Genomic DNA, 11,935 nt, shown 5'->3' on the forward strand with positions numbered 1-11,935 from the left:
GTAAATATACTTATATTGTTTTATGTATAAAAGCCCTTTAAAAATGATTAAATACATTACTTATACGATATATGTATAAACATTATAAATCATCAGTATTTATGTCAAATAACGTTACGTATGGTTATTGTTTTGAAAACTTAAGTTAGTAGTTTCAAAATATACTTATGACTTTTTGTTATTAATACAAAATGAGATATTAAAACATCCTTAGATCATGTTAAATATGTATGTATAATTATCATATATTGTATAGTTCGTGATATCATCGGTCAAACTAGACGGTCAAACGTTGTGTAAAACTCTTTTCAAAAACATAAATCTTAACAATTTGGATTGCTTATCATGTTGGTAAGGTTTAATTTATATAAATATTAATCTTATAAGTATAGAACGATCGAAAAAGTGCGGGTCATTACAAATTACCACTCATCATTCACTCCATTTCACTTCCAATTCTCTTTCTAATTCTCTCTCAACACACACACACACACTATTATGAACGTATTTTTCTAGTAGTTAATCATCATCTTCATCAAAAATCACTTCAAGAATCAAGCTATAATCATCATAAGAAGAACACTTCAAGAACACTTCAAAAATCCCTTCAAGTTTACTAATTAACTTCCAAGCTTTCTAATCCATTCCAAGTAATCATCTAAGATCAAGAAACCTTTGTTATATACAGTAGGTTATCTTTCTTATTCAAGGTAATATTCATATTCAAACTTTGATTCAATTTCTATAACTATAAACTATCTTAATTCGAGTAAAAATCTTACTTGAACTTGTTTTTGTGTCATGATCCTACTTCAAGAACTTTCAAGCCATCCAAGATCCTTTGAAGCTAGATCATTTCTTGTCACTTCCAGTAGGTTTACCTACTAAACTTGAGGTAGTAATGATGTTCATAACATCATTCGATTCATATATATAAAACTATCTTATTCGAAGGTTTAAACTCGTAATCACTAGAACATAGTTTAGTTAATTCTAAACTTGTTCGCAAACAAAAGTTAATCCTTCTAACTTGACTTTTAAAATTAACTAAACACATGTTCTATATCTATATGATATGCTAACTTAATGATTTAAAACCTGAAAACACGAAAAACATCGTAAAACCGGATTTACGCCGTCGTAGTAACACCGCGGGCTGTTTTGGGTTAGTTAATTAAAAACTATGATAAACTTTGATTTAAAAGTTGTTATTCTGAGAAAATGATTTTTATTATGAACATGAAACTATATCCAAAAATTATAGTTAAACTCAAAGTGAAAGTATGTTTTCTAAAATGGTCATCTAGACGTCGTTCTTTCGACTGAAATGACTACCTTTATAAAAACGACTTGTAACTTATTTTTCCGACTATAAACCTATACTTATTCTGTTTAGATTCATAAAATATAGTTCAATATGAAACCATAGCAATTTGATTCACTCAAAACGGATTTAAAATGAAGAAGTTATGGGTAAAACAAGATTGGATAATTTTTCTCATTTTAGCTACGTGAAAATTGGTAACAAATCTATTCCAACCATAACTTAATCAACTTGTATTGTATATTATGTAATCTTGAGATACCATAGACACGTATACAATGTTTCGACCTATCATGTCAACACATCTATATATATTTCGGAACAACCATAGACACTCTATATGTGAATGTTGGAGTTAGCTATACAGGGTTGAGGTTGATTCCAAAATATATATAGTTTGAGTTGTGATCAATACTGAGATACGTATACACTGGGTCGTGGATTGATTCAAGATAATATTTATCGATTTATTTCTGTACATCTAACTGTGGACAACTAGTTGTAGGTTACTAACGAGGACAACTGACTTAATAAACTTAAAACATCAAAATATATTAAAAGTGTTGTAAATATATTTTGAACATACTTTAATATAAATGTATATATTGTTATAGGTTCGTGAATCAACAGTGGCCAAGTCTTACTTCTCGACGAAGTAAAAATCTGTGAAAGTGAGTTATAGTCCCACTTTTAAAATATAATATTTTTGGGATGAGAATACATGCAGGTTTTATAAATGATTTACAAAATAGACACAAGTACGTGAAACTACATTCTATGGTTGAATTATCGAAATCGAATATGCCCCTTTTTATTAAGTCTGGTAATCTAAGAATTAGGGAACAGACACCCTAATTAACGCGAATCCTAAAGATAGATCTATTGGGCCTAACAAACCCCATCCAAAGTACTGGATGCTTTAGTACTTCGAAATTTATATCATATCCGAAGGGTGTCCCGGAATGATGGGGATATTCTTATATATGCATCTTGTTAATGTCGGTTACCAGGTGTTCACCATATGAATGATTTTTATCTCTATGTATGGGATGTGTATTGAAATATGAAATCTTGTGGTCTATTGTTACGATTTGATATATATAGGTTAAACCTATAACTCACCAACATTTCTGTTGACGTTTAAAGCATGTTTATTCTCAGGTGAATATTAAGAGCTTCCGCTGTTGCATACTAAAATAAGGACAAGATTTGGAGTCCATGTTTGTATGATATTGTGTAAAAACTGCATTCAAGAAACTGATTTCGATGTAACATATTTGTATTGTAAACCATTATGTAATGGTCGTGTGTAAACATGATATTTTAGATTATCATTATTTGATAATCTACGTAAAGCTTTTTAAACCTTTATTTATGAAATAAAGGTTATGGTTTGTTTTAAAAATGAATGCAGTCTTTGAAAAACGTCTCATATAGAGGTCAAAACCTCGCAACGAAATCAATTAATATGGAATGTTTTTAATCAATAAGAACGGGACATTTCAGTTGGTATCAGAGCATTGGTCTTAGAGAACCAGAATTTTGCATTAGTGTGTCTTATCGAGTTTGTTAGGATGCATTAGTGAGTCTGGACTTCGACCGTGTTTACTTGAAAAATGATTGCTTAACAAATTTTGTTGGAAACTATATATTTTTAACATGTGAATATTATGTGATATATTAATCTCTTAACGCGTTTGATATTATGTGATAGATGTCTACCTCTAGAACAAGTCCCATTGACTCACCTAATAATAATGAAGAGTCAAATGTAAATTGGAATGATTCGTGGACTGATTCACAAGTTCCCGAAGAGGAACCGGAAGAAGAGTCGGAACCAGAAGAAGAATCGGAACCGGAAGAAGAATCGGAACCGGATGAAGAAATAGAACCGGTGGGGGAAATAATAAAACGGTTAAGTAAAAGAAAATCCTCAACCAACCGACCAAGGTTAATTATGGTCAATGGTGTTTCCGCTAAGGAAGCAAAATATTGGGAGGATTACCAATTCTCTGATGAATCGGATTCTGACGAGAATTCCGATGATGTTATAGAAATTACCCCAACTGAATTTAAAAAGGCAAAAGAAAATAATAAGGGAAAGGGCATAAAAATAGAGAAATCTAATTCCAACCCCGATGAACTTTATATGTATCGTCAACCTCCGAAGTCCTTAAGTTGTAACAATGACCCGGGAACCTCTAAACCACCGGGTTTTTCTAAACCAATGTGGAAAACGACGGCTCGTATTAGGGGAACATCATATATCCCTAGAAACTTGGCAAAACGAACCAAAACCGAAGAAGAAGAAACAAGCGAGTCGGAATAAGATAGTTGTATTCGTGTGGTGTAATATATGTAATATAGTGTGCTTATGCTTTATGATATATGTAAAAATTGCTTGTATTAATAAGTATTTTTTTTATGAATCTAACTCTTGTCTATTTTACAGTATAAAAACACAAAATGGATAGACAACCCAATATTTTAAGAGACCTACCCGGAGACATGATTGATGAAATCTTGTCTAGAGTCGGTCAGAATTCTTCGGCACAACTATTTAAGGCGAGATCAGTTTGTAAGACATTCGAAGAACGTTCCAAGAATGCCTTGGTTTATAAAAGACTTTCGTTCGAAAGATGGGGGATATCACATTGGGAAATCCATAAGTTACGATGTGTTTACTTTGACGCATATATTGCGGGGAACCCAAATGCTATTTTACGCAATGGGTTAAGAAATTATTTTGACTCAATATATCCGAATATTGGACTTCGTGATTTAGAAAAAGCGGCTAACATGCAACATAAAGAAGCATGTTATGCTTACAGATTAGTAATGTTCGCTTCTCACCAAAGTGAGAACAAGAACATCGGCCTACAACTATTAAACAAAACGTTCCCACAAGTGACAGAGTCGGTAATTGGGGTAAGAAATGAGATTTTTAGATTGTTACGGGACTGTTGGACATTACGTAACCCTCGTCCCTTTGACGACGTTACAACACGCTGTCTTATCAACGGCCATAACGGTTATGTTCCACAAGACCAAGGATGGGAAGTAGTCCTAGTAAAACCAGAATGCATGACTTGTTTCTGGACGTATGAATTACGTGTCTTTATTGCCTTTGCTGAACGACTTGTGTACTAGCTAGAATTATCTTCACAACTATCTTGTATCAAAGTTATTGTGTGCTATATTTCATGCTTTATGTAAAATAAGCGGTATTGTAAGTTTGTAAAATATTGTATAAAAGTTTGAACGCGAAATATTATTATAATCAGTTTTTCATATAGAATTGTAGTAGTTGAATTGTATATTAGCTACTAAGTATGAACTTAACGGGTAGGTACTACCCGAATTTAAACTTATAAAACGCTATTATGAAGAAAAAGCTTTTATAAATGAGTTCATATTATGCTACGAAATACTATTAACTACTCTTAACATTCTGTATGATTAACTTGTTCCATTTGACTATTTTGAAGGAAATGGCACCGACTACTCGACACACCGTGAATATGAATGAAGAGGAATTCCGTACTTTTCTAGCTTCAAACATAGCCGCAGTATAGGCTGCGCTACATACCAACAATAACCTTGGATCTAGCAGTACAAGAAATCGTGTAGGATGCACCTACAAAGAATTCACTGCCTGCAAACCTTTGGAATTTGATGGAACCGAAGGACCGATCGGATTGAAACGGTGGACCGAGAAGGTCGAATCGGTGTTTGCCATAAGTAAGTGTACTGAAGAGGACAAAGTAAAGTACGCTACGCATACCTTCACAGGTTCTGCGTTAACATAGTGGAATACCTATCTAGAGCAAGTGGGATAAGACGATGCGTACGCACTACCGTGGTCAGCATTCAAGCACTTGATGAACGAGAAGTACCGTCCCAGAACCGAGGTCAATAAGCTCAAGACAGAACTTAGAGGGTTACGAACCCAAGGATTTGTTATTACCACGTACGAAAGACGATTCACAGAATTGTGCCTATTGTGTCCGGGAGCATTCGAAGATGAGGAAGAGAAGATCGACGCGTTTGTGAAAGGATTACCGGAAAGAATCCAAGAAGATATAAGTTCACACGAGCCCGCCTCCATACAACAGGCATGTAGAATGGCTCACAAACTAGTGAACCAGATTGAAGAAAGAATTAAAGAACAGACTGCTGAAGAGGCCAATGTGAAGCAAGTCAAAGGAAAGTGGGAGGAAAACGGTGATAAGAATCACCAATACAACAACAACAGCAATTACAACAATAATCGCAACAATTATCCCAACAATCGCAACATCAATCGCAACTACAACAAACGGCCCAACAACAACAACAACAACAACAACAACAACAACAACAACAACAGCAACTACAACAATCATCCCAACAACAATAATAACCGCAACAACAACAACAATCAGAAGCAGCTATGCCAAAGGTGTGAAAAGTATCACTCGGGGTTCTGCACCAAATTTTGCAACAAGTGTAAAAGAAATGGTCATAGCGCGGCGAAGTGTGAGGTCTACGGACCAGGGGTTAATAGAACAAAAGGAACAAATGGTGTCAGAACGAGTAATGGCGGAGCAAGTAGTGTCGGAGCAAGTTATGCCAATGTAGTTTGTTATAAATGTGGAAAACCGGGCCACATTATTAGAAATTGCCCGAACCAGGAGAACACGAATGGACAAGGCCGCGGAAGAGTTTTCAATATTAATGCGGTAGAGGCACAGGAAGACCCGGAGCTTGTTACGGGTACGTTTCTTATTGACAATAAATCTGCTTACGTTTTATTTGATTCGGGTGCGGATAGAAGCTATATGAGTAGAGATTTTTGTGCTAAATTAAGTTGTCCATTGACGCATTTGGATAGTAAATTTTTACTCGAATTAGCAAATGGTAAATTAATTTCAGCAGATAATATATGTCGGAATCGAGAAATTAAACTGGTTAGCGAAACATTTAAGATTGACTTGATACCAGTAGAGTTAGGGAGTTTTGATGTGATAATCGGTATGGACTGGTTGAAAGAAGTGAAAGCAGAGATCGTTTGTTACAAAAATGCAATTCGCATTATACGAGAAAAAGGAAAACCCTTAATGGTGTACGGAGAAAAGGGCAACACGAAGCTACATCTTATTAGTAATTTGAAGGCACAAAAACTAATAAGAAAAGGTTGCTATGCTGTTCTAGCACACGTCGAGAAAGTACAAACTGAAGAAAAGAGCATCAATGATGTTTCCGTCACAAAATAATTTTCCGATGTATTTCCGAAAGAATTACCGGGATTACCCCCACATCGATCCGTTGAATTTCAAATAGATCTTGTACCAGGAGCTGCACCAATAGCTCGTGCTCCTTACAGACTCGCACCCAGCGAGATGAAAGAACTGCAAAGCCAATTACAAGAACTTTTAGAGCATGGTTTCATTCGACCAAGCACATCACCGTGGGGAGCTCCTGTTTTGTTTGTCAAGAAGAAAGATGGTACATTCAGGTTGTGTATCGACTACCGAGAGTTGAAAAAACTTACCATCAAGAACCGCTACCCACTACCGAGAATCGACGACTTATTTGATCAACTACAAGGCTCGTCTGTTTATTCAAAGATTGACTTACATTCCGGGTATCATCAAATGCGGGTGAAAGAAGATGATATTCCAAAGACTGCTTTCAGAACACGTTACGGTCATTACGAGTTTATGGTCATGCCATTTGGTTTAACTAATGCACCAGCTGTGTTCATGGACCTTATGAACCGAGTGTGTGGACCATACCTTGACAAGTTTGTCATTGTTTTCATTGATGACATACTTATTTACTCAAAGAATGACCAAGAACACGGTGAACATTTGAGAAAGGTGTTAGAATTATTGAGGAAGGAAGAATTGTACGCTAAATTTTCAAAGTGTGCATTTTGGTTGGAAGAAGTTCAATTCCTCGGTCACATAGTGAACAAAAAAGGTATTAAGGTGGATCCGGCAAAGATAGAAACTGTTGAAAAGTGGGAAACCCCAAAAACTCCGAAACACATACGCCAGTTTTTAGGACTAGCTGGTTACTACAGAAGGTTCATCCAAGACTTTTCCAGAATAGCAAAACCCTTGACTGCATTAACGCATAAAGGGAAGAAATTTGAATGGAAGGATGAACAAGAGAAAGCGTTTCAGTTATTGAAGAAAAAGCTAACTACGGCACCTATATTGTCATTGCCTGAAGGGAATGATGATTTTGTGATTTATTGTGACGCATCAAAGCAAGGTCTCGGTTGTTTATTAATGCAACGAACGAAGGTGATTGCTTATGCGTCTAGACAATTGAAGATTCACGAGCAAAATTATACGACGCATGATTTGGAATTAGGCGCGGTTGTTTTTGCATTAAATACTTGGAGGCACTACTTATATGGGGTCAAAAGTATTATATATACCGACCACAAAAGTCTTCAACACATATTTAATCAGAAACAACTGAATATGAGGCAGCGTAGGTGGATTGAATTGTTGAATGATTACGACTTTGAGATTCGTTACCACCCGGGGAAGGCAAATGTGGTAGCCGATGCCTTGAGCAGGAAGGACAGAGAACCCATTCGAGTAAAATCTATGAATATAATGATTCATAATAACCTTACTACTCAAATAAAGGAGGCGCAACAAGGAGTTTTAAAAGAAGGAAATTTAAAGGATGAAATACCCAAAGGATCGGAGCAGCATCTTAATATTCGGGAAGACGGAACCCGGTATAGGGCTGAAAGGATTTGGGTACCAAAATTTGGAGATATGAGAGAAATGGTACTTAGAGAAGCTCATAAAACCAGATACTCAATACATCCTGGAACGGGGAAGATGTACAAGGATCTCAAGAAACATTTTTGGTGGCCGGGTATGAAAGCCGATGTTGCTAAGGTCAAAGCTGAGCATCAGAAACCATCAGGTCTACTTCAACAACCCGAAATCCCAGAATGGAAATGGGAAAACATTACCATGGATTTCATCACTAAATTGCCAAGGACTGCAAGTGGTTTTGATATATTTGGGTAATAGTTGATCGTATCACCAAATCAGCACACTTCCTGCCAATAAGAGAAGATGACAAGATGGAGAAGTTAGCACGACTGTATTTGAAGGAAGTCGTCTCCAGACATGGAATACCAATCTCTATTATCTCTGATAGGGATGGCAGATTATTTCAAGATTCTGGCAGACATTACAGCAAGCATTAGGAACTCGTCTAGACATGAGTACTGCCTATCATCCACAAACTGATGGGCAGAGCGAAAGGACGATACAAACGCTTGAATACATGCTACGAGCATGTGTTATTGATTTCGGAAACAGTTGGGATCGACATCTACCGTTAGCAAAATTTTCCTACAACAACAGCTACCATTCAAGCATTGAGATGGCGCCGTTTGAAGCACTTTATGGTAGAAAGTGCAGGTCTCCAATTTGTTGGAGTGAAGTGGGGGATAGACAGATTACGGGTCCGGAGATTATACAAGAAACTACTGAGAAGATCATCCAAATTCAACAACGGTTGAAAACCGCCCAAAGTCGACAAAAGAGCTACGCTGACATTAAAAGAAAAGATATAGAATTTGAAATTGGAGAGATGGTCATGCTTAAAGTTGCACCTTGGAAAGGCGTTGTTCGATTTGGTAAACGAGGGAAATTAAATCCAAGGTATATTGGACCATTCAAGATTATTGATCGTGTCGGACCAGTAGCTTACCGACTTGAGTTACCTCAACAACTCGTGGTTGTACATAACACTTTCCACATCTTGAATTTGAAGAAATGTTTTGCTAAAGAAGATCTCACTATTCCGTTAGATGAAATCCAAATCAACGAAAAACTCCAATTCATCGAAGAACCCGTCGAAATAATGGATCGTGAGGTTAAAAGACTTAAGCAAAACAAGATACCAATTGTTAAGGTTCGATGGAATGCTCGTAGAGGACCCGAGTTTACCTGGGAGCATGAAGATCAGATGAAGAAGAAATACCCGCTTCTATTTCCAGAAGATTCGTCAACACCTTCAACAGCTTAAAATTTCGGGACGAAATTTATTTAACGGGTAGGTACTGTAGTGACCCAAACTTTTCCATGTTTATATATATTAATTGAGATTGATATTTACATGATTAAATGTTTCCAACATGTTAAGCAATCAAACTTGTTAAGACTTGATTAATTGAAATATGTTTCATATAGACAATTGACCACCCAAGTTGACCGGCGATTCACGAACGTTAAAACTTGTAAAAAACGACATGACGATATATATATGGATATACATATGATTAACATGAGATTATGATAAGTAAGTATCTCCATAAGTATATTAACAATGAGTTATATACATATAAACAAGACTACTAACTTAAGGATTTCGAAACGAGACATATATGTAACGATTATCGTTGTAACGACATTTAAATGTATATATATCATATTAAGATATATTAATATATCATAATATCATGATAATATAATAATTTAACATCTCATTAGATATAATAAACAATGGGTTAACAACATTAATTGAGATCGTTAAGTTAAAGGTTTCAAAACAACACTTACATGTAACGACTAACGATGACTTAACGACTCAGTTAAAATGTATATACATGTAGTGTATTTAGATGTATTAAAATACTTTTGGAAGACTTCAAAACATATATCAAGACACTCATACTTAATGAAAATGGTTACAGTTACTTTCCCATTCTTTTCTTTCATCAAGAATTCTAGTCGTATTCTTACCCGTATTATACACAGCTTCAAAACGTACTTACTATGGGTATATACCAATAGGAACTAGCATGGGATTCCACTCTTGATTATGTCATGTATGACTAATCAATTTTAACTTCTACCATGAGCTAGTCAACTAACTAGAACTCCTTTTAACCCCACTCACCACTCACCAATTACCACTCATCATTCACTCCATTTCACTTCCAATTCTCTTTCTAATTCTCTCTCAACACACACACACACTATTATGAAGGTATTTTTCCAGTATTTAATCATCATCTTCATCAAAAATCACTTCAAGAATCAAGCTATAATCATCATAGGAAGAACACTTCAAGAACACTTCAAAAATCCCTTCAAGTTTACTAATTAACTTCCAAGCTTTCTAATCCATTCCAAGTAATCATCTAAGATCAAGAAACCTTTGTTATATACAGTAGGTTATCTTTCATATTCAAGGTAATATTCATATTCAAACTTTGATTCAATTTCTATAACTATAAACTATCTTAATTCGAGTAAAAATCTTACTTGAACTTGTTTTTGTGTCATGATCCTACTTCAAGAACTTTCAAGCCATCCAAGATCCTTTGAAGCTAGATCATTTCTTGTCACTTCCAGTAGGTTTACCTACTAAACTTGAGGTAGTAATGATGTTCATAACATCATTCGATTCATATATATAAAACTATCTTATTCGAAGGTTTAAACTCGTAATCACTAGAACATAGTTTAGTTAATTCTAAACTTGTTCGCAAACAAAAGTTAATCCTTCTAACTTGACTTTTAAAATTAACTAAACACATGTTCTATATCTATATGATATTCTAACTTAATGATTTAAAACCTGGAAACACGAAAAACACCGTAAAACCGGATTTACGCCGTCGTAGTAACACCGCGGGCTGTTTTGGGTTAGTTAATTAAAAACTATGATAAACTTTGATTTAAAAGTTGTTATTTTTAGAAAATGATTTTTATTATGAACATGAAACTATATCCAAAAATTATGGTTAAACTCAAAGTGAAAGTATGTTTTCTAAAATGGTCATCTAGACGTCGTTCTTTCGACTGAAATGACTACCTTTACAAAAAAGACTTGTAACATATTTTTCCGACTATAAACCTATACTTATTCTGTTTATATTCATAAAATATAGTTCAATATGAAACCATAGCAATTTGATTCACTCAAAATGGATTTAAAATGAAGAAGTTATGGGTAAAACAAGATTTGATAATTTTTCTCATTTTAGCTACGTGAAAATTGGTAACAAATCTATTCCAACAATAACTTAATCAACTTGTATTGTATATTATGTAATCTTGAGATACCATAGACATGTATACAATGTTTCGACCTATCATGTCGACACATCTATATATATTTCGGAACAACCATAGACACTCTATATGTGAATGTTGGAGTTAGCTATACAGGGTTGAGGTTGATTCCAAAATATATATAGTTTGAGTTGTGATCAATACTGAGATACATATACACTGGGTCGTGGATTGATTCAAGATAATATTTATCGATTTATTTCTGTACATCTAACTGTGGACAACTAGTTGTAGGTTACTAACGAGGACAGCTGACTTAATAAACTTAAAACATCAAAATATATTAAAAGTGTTGTAAATATATTTTGAACATACTTTAATATAAATGTATATATTGTTATAGGTTCGTGAATCAACAGTGGCCAAGTCTTACTTCTCGACGAAGTAAAAATCTGTGAAAGTGAGTTATAGTCCCACTTTTAAAATATAATATTTTTGGGATGAGAATACATGCAGGTTTTAAAAATGATTTACAAAATAGACACAAGTACGTGAAACTACATTC

Source organism: Rutidosis leptorrhynchoides, chromosome 8 (assembly GCF_046630445.1).
Source record: "Rutidosis leptorrhynchoides isolate AG116_Rl617_1_P2 chromosome 8, CSIRO_AGI_Rlap_v1, whole genome shotgun sequence".
NCBI lineage: Eukaryota > Viridiplantae > Streptophyta > Magnoliopsida > Asterales > Asteraceae > Rutidosis > Rutidosis leptorrhynchoides.